Genomic DNA, 6,843 nt, shown 5'->3' on the forward strand with positions numbered 1-6,843 from the left:
AATTTGGACTTGAGTTGTTTTAACAGCGAAGACTCGAAGCACACAAGGAAAAATGTTTTTAAAATGGCGTTTCTCCTGCTCAGCTCCTCTTTAACAGAGAGGTTGAAGAGAAAAGTACAACAGAAAAAGGGGTTCAGACCGTTTAATTAAGAAAAGCTTGACTACAACTTGCTGATTAATGTGCACTTTAAAAAGAACATGTTTAAAAACCGTTGTCAAACTGATACCATTTAAATTACAGTAAAATGTCACTTAAACATACATTTTGTAACCCGAACCACAGTGTTTCCCTAACCCTACTTAAGTGGTTTTACCATTTGGTAAATAAGCGTCAAAAAGTGACCCCCAACGGTCCCGACCAAGCACGTTGAAAAGTGACGCCAAAAGGGTTTGCCAGAGTGTAAAATGTCATCGCAGACTGAATTACATTGGAATTATATGAAAGACCCCTTCTTATGACAGAGACTCTAAAGGGGATTTTGTGCGTCAGTGATTAATGCCAAAGGCACCTGACCAAGGATAATTTTGAATGCGTTGGGAGTGTTGAAAGTGGGGTACATCTGAGTGACACCAGGAGCAGAAATGAAGAGTTAAGGGTTTAAAGCAGCAGGTGAGAGCAAACACAGAGCGTCCTCAGCTGTTGTCTCTCAGATGTGTTTACAGCCAAACAAAGTGATCTCTGCTGGGTCCTAGTGCCCCCCCCTGCTACCTTCCCCTCCACATCAATAAGAGTCCTGACAGACCCCAGATCAGACTCAACTCTTTTTCTTCATTAGAAACAACACTTCATCTGGACTTCTCTCTGCCTGCTCACACAGACATCCATCTTGTTTCCCAGCTTTAAACAATCACACGTTTACCATCAATTCAACTGTTTCTCCAACCACAACTATCACAGACGTCATCTCAACCAATCACAGCTCCACTTACTGAGCTTTCAGCCATGAACTTCATCAGTGTGCAGCTCTCTTCTGTCCTCAGCAGGTCTGTGTAGAAAAGGAGCTTCAACTTCAACTTCCAACAGACAAAGTGAAGTGACGCCGTTTTTTATCATTAATCAGAGTGTGTGTGTGTGAGAGAGAGAGAGAGAGAGAGAGAGAGAGAGAGAGAGAGAGAGAGAGATGACACCAGTGTGTTCACCATCCCAAAAAAACCAAGGGTGTATCCAAAATTCTACACTTACACTTCTACTCATGAGAAACATACCATCCATCCATCCATCCATCTTCATCCGCTTATCCGGGGTCGGGTCGCGGGGGTAGCAGCTCCAGCAGGGGACCCCAAACTTCCCTTTCCCGGGCCACATTAACCAGCTCCGACTGGGGGATCCCGAGGTGTTCCCAGGCCAGGTTAGAGATATAATCCCTCCACCTAGTCCTGGGTCTCCCCCGAGGCCTCCTCCCAGCTGGACGTGCCTGGAACACCTCCCTAGGGAGGCGCCCAGGGGGCATCCTTACCAGATGCCCGAACCACCTCAACTGGCTCCTTTCGACGCAAAGGAGCAGCGGCTCTACTCCGAGCTCCTCACGGATAACTGAGCTTCTCACCCTATCTCTAAGGGAGACGCCAGCTACCCTCCTGAGGAAACCCATTTCGGCCGCTTGTACCCTGGATCTTGTTCTTTCGGTCATGACCCAGCCTTCATGACCATAGGTGAGGGTAGGAACAAAAACTGACCGGTAGATTGAGAGCTTTGCCTTCTGGCTCAGCTCTCTTTTCGTCACAACGGTGCGATAAATTGAATGTAATACCGCACCTGCTGTGCCGATTCTCCCGACCAATCTCCCGCTCCATTGTCCCCTCACTCGCGAACAAGACCCCAAGGTACTTGAACTCCTTCACTTGGGGTAAGGACTCATTCCCTACCTGGAGAAGGCACTCCATCGGTTTCCTGCTGAGAACCATGGCCTCCGATTTAGAGGTGCTGATCCTCATCCCAGCCGCTTCACACTCGGCTGCGAACCGATCCAGTGAGTGCTGAAGGTCACAGGCCGATGATGCCATCAGGACCACATCATCTGCAAAAAGCAGCGATGAGATCCCCAGCCCACCGAACTGCAACCCCTCTCCACCCCGACTACGCCTCGATATCCTGTCCATAAATACTACAAACAGGATTGGTGACAAAGCGCAGCCCTGGCGGAGGCCAACTCTCACCTGAAACGAGTCCGACTTACTGCCGAGAACCCGGACACAGCTCTCGCTTTGGTCGTACAGAGATTGGATGGCCCTGAGAAGGGACCCCCTCACCCCGTACTCCCGCAGCACCTCCCACAGTATCTCCCGGGGCACCCGGTCATACGCCTTCTCCAGATCCACAACAAACATGTAGACTGGTTGGGCATACTCCCAGGCTCCCTCCAGGATCCTTGCAAGAGTAAAGATCTGGTCCGTTGTTCCACGACCAGGACGGAATCCGCATTGTTCCTCTTCAACCTGAGATTCGACTATCGACCGAACCCTCCTTTCCAGCACCTTCGAGTAGACTTTACCGGGGAGGCTGAGAAGTGTGATACCCCTGTAATTGGCACACACCCTCTGGTCCCCCTTTTTAAAAAGGGGAACCACCACCCCGGTCTGCCACTCCTTAGGCACCGTCCCAGACTTCCACGCAATGTTGAAGAGGCGTGTCAACCAAGACAACCCCTCCACACCCAGAGCTTTAAGCATTTCTGGACGGATCTCATCAATTCCTGGGGCTTTGCCACTGTGGAGTTGTTTAACTACCTCAGCAACCTCCACCAGGGAAATTGATGCCAATCCCCCCTCATCCTCCAGCTCTGCCTCTACCATAGAGGGCGTATTAGTCGGATTTAGGAGTTCCTCAAAGTGCTCCTTCCACCGCCCTATTACCTCCTCAGTTGAGGTCAACAGCGTCCCATCCTTACTGTACACAGCTTGGATGGTTCCCCCGCTCCCCCTCCTGAGGTGGCGAACGGTTTTCCAGAAGCACCTTGGTGCCGACCGAAAGTCCTTCTCCATGTCTTCTCCGAACTTCTCCCACACACGCTGCTTTGCCTCTTTCACGGCAGAGGCTGCAGCCCTTCGGGCCCTTCGGTACCTTGCAACTGCCTCCGGAGTCGCCTGGGATAACATATCCCGGAAAGACTCCTTCTTCAGTCGGACGGCTTCCCTGACCACCGGTGTCCACCACGGTGTTCGTGGGTTACCGCCCCTTGAGGCACCTAAGACCCTAAGACCACAGCTCCTCACCGCAGCTTCAGCAATGGAAACTTTGAACATTGTCCACTCGGGTTCAATGCCCCCCAGCCTCCACAGGGATGCACGAAAAGCTCCGCCGGAGGTGTGAGTTGAAAGTCTGTCGGACAGGGGCCTCCTCCAGACGTTCCCAATTTACCCGCACTACCCGCTTTGGGCTTTCCAGGTCTGTCCAGAGTCTTCCCCCACCCCCTGACCCAACTCACCACCAGATGGTGATCGGTTGACAGCTCCGCCCCTCTCTTCACCCGAGTGTCCAAAACATATGGCCTCAGATCAGATGAAACGATTATAAAATCGATCATTGACCTTTGGCCTAGGGTGCTCTGGTACCAAGTACACTTATGAGCATCCCTATGTTCGAACATGGTGTTCGTTATAGACAATCCATGACTAGCACAGAAGTCCAACAACAAACAACCACTCTGGTTTAGATCAGGGAGGCCGTTCCTCCCAATCACGCCTCTCCATGTGTCTCCATCATTACCCACGTGCGCGTTGAAGTCCCCCCCCAGCAGAACTATGGAGTCCCCAACTGGAGCCCCATGCAGGACTCCACTCAAGGTCTCCAAGAAGGCCGAATACTCTGAACTCTTGTTTGGTGCATATGCACAAACAACAGTCAGAGTTTTCCCCCCACAACCCGCAGGCGTAGGGAGGCGACCCTCTCGTCCACCGGGTTAAACTCCAACGTAGCGGCGCTCAGCCGGGGGGCTTGTGAGTATCCCCACACCCGCCCGGCGCCTCACACCCTGGGCAACTCCGGAGAAGAAAAGAGTCCAACCCCTATCCAGGAGTATGGTTCCAGAACCAAGACTGTGCGTAGAGGTAAGCCCCACCAGATCTAACCGGTAGCGCTCCACCTCCCGCACAAGTTCCCGGCTCCTTCCCCCCACAGAGAGGTGACATTCCACGTCCCCAGAGCCAGCCTCTGCTGCCCGGGTCTGGTCCGTCGAGGCCCCTGACCTTCACTGCCACCCATGTGGCAGCGCACCCGACCCCAGCGGTTCCTCCCACAGGTGGTGGACCCATGGGATGGAGGGATGTCCGCCACGTAGCTTTTTCGGGCTGTGCCCGACCGGGCTCCGTGGCAAACCCGGCCACCAGACGCTCGCTGACGAGCCCTCCATCTGGGCCTGGCTCCAGACGGGGGCCCCGGGCTTCCTCCGGGCAGGGTCACTTCATCCCTTCCTCGATTTTTCATAGGATTTTTGAACCATTCTTTGTCTGGCCCCTCACCTGAGACCACTTTGCCTTGGGAGACCCTACCAGGAGCACAAAGCTCCAGACAACACAGCCCTCAGGTTCATAGGGACACACAAACCTCTCCACCACGATAAGGTGATGGTTCCCGGAGAAGAGAAACATACCAATGTATTTTAAATCTACAACTCCAACTAGAGCCCACTAGCCCACCAGATTTACTCACTAACATTGTTGTGGAAACACAATAAGCATGGAAACTAAATGCACACTTCCTGCATTACTTCAAATACTAAGTTACTTCTCTAATTAAGTAGTATTCACATGAAATAAAACAATAAAACATTGAGACCATTCAGCAAAGCACACTGGGTAATTAATTCAACACACAAACTGGTTGCTATGGACTCGTCACTAGGCTTCCTCAGTCATTGTATATTTAGCTATATAGGTAAAGCTGCCAAAGCTGAACATTATCCAAAACATATATGTTTATTTTTAAAGCAGATTTTAAATTACATTGTAACAATTTAACAATTTGCCTCTCCAAACGCAGAAACGAAGCGCAGTCACACCATAAAACGTTAAGACACGTTGAGAAAAAAGATCCGTATTTTGCCATAATCCAATGACACGAAAAAAAAGTAATCCACAGCGATCAGTAGATCCACAAAAAGGTAAATGATACGGTGTATCCAGCAAGGCCGATACGTGCATCACATTCACCAGCCAGCTCCAAACACGTGAACGAGGTGAACTTCGCCGTTTAAACAAAGTGGAATAAATGTATAAAAGTCCAAATCTACACAAAACCCGCAATCAATTAGTAAGCTGACATCAAATGTATATACATGGCATTTAGGAAACCTTTATTGCAACGTTGGCACAGCAAGATGTCCAGACTAGTGCAACAGTAATTAAATTTTTTTGCGTCCTGCTGCTCCCATCGTCAGCCAGGTAACATTTTTTTTACTAAAGCAGTATATGAAATCAGATGTATTACCTACCACCAGTTAGTTGTTTTGCGCCCGTGAGCAACCACGGAGGAAAACATAAATCGGCGCAGGCCTATGTTGCTTGGTCTCCCAAATGGAACTGTCCGGATAAGGGGGGGAACGGGGGGGAACGGGGGACCATGAGCCTCCTTGAGCTTATCAAGGATCTATCGGAGATCTACCCCAACTTTTGGACTGCTCTGAGGATCGCCCTTACTCTGCCAGTCACTGTGGCTCCAGCAGAGAGGAGCTTTTCAAAACTAAAGTTGATCAAGTCATACCCGAGGTCAACCATGTCCCAGGAACGGCTCACTGGCCTCGCCGTCATCAATATCAATCATTCAATAGGGAAGCAGATTTCATACGATGACATCATTGATGATTTTGCATCAAGGAAGGCCAGAAAGGTCAGGTTTTAGTTTTAGTTTGTGTTTTCCGTTCTTAGTGCTATAGTGTAATAATTAGATTCTCTTTAGTGTGTTTTCACATTTGTGTGATGAAGGATTTGTGCCATTTAGAATATTTATTCTATATTGTATTTGCATATTATTCTTAATATTTTGTTGCTCTCTGCTTGTTACATTTTTTATATATCTGATTGTATATATTTTTGGCACATGCACATATATATATATATATATATATACACACATACAGTCAGGTCCATAAATATTGGGACATCGACACAATTCTAATCTTTTTGGCTCTATACACCACCACAATGGAGTTGAAATGAAACGAACAAGATGTGCTTTAACTGCAGACTTTCAGCTTTAATTTGAGGGTATTTACATCCAAATCAGGTGAACGGTGTAGGAATTACAACAGTTTGTATATGTGCCTCCCACTTTTCTAAGGGACCAAAAGTAATGGGACAATTGGCTGCTCAGCTGTTCCATGGCCAGGTGTGTGTTATTCCCTCATTATCCCATTTACAAGGAGCAGATAAAAGGTCCAGAGTTCATTTCAAGTGTGCTATTTGCATTTGGAATCTGTTGCTGTCAACTCTCAATATGAGATCCAAAGAGCTGTCACTATCAGTGAAGCAAGCCATCATTAGGCTGAAAAATCTAAACAAACCCATCAGAGAGATAGCAAAAACATTAGGTGTGGCCAAATCAACTGTTTGGAACATTCTTAAAAAGAAAGAACGCACCGGTGAGCTTAGCAACACCAAAAGACCCGGAAGACCACGGAAAACAACTGTGGTGGATGACCGAAGAATACTTTCCCTGGTGAAGAAAACACCCTTCACAACAGTTGGCCAGATCAAGAACACTCTCCAGGAGGTAGGTGTATGTGTGTCAAAGTCAACAATCAAGAGAAGACTTCACCAGAGTGAATACAGAGGGTTCACTACAAGATGTAAACCATTGGTGAGCCTCAATAACAGGAAGGCCAGATTAGAGTTTGCCAAATAACATCT

Source organism: Sander vitreus, chromosome 15 (genome assembly GCF_031162955.1).
Source record: "Sander vitreus isolate 19-12246 chromosome 15, sanVit1, whole genome shotgun sequence".
NCBI lineage: Eukaryota > Metazoa > Chordata > Actinopteri > Perciformes > Percidae > Sander > Sander vitreus.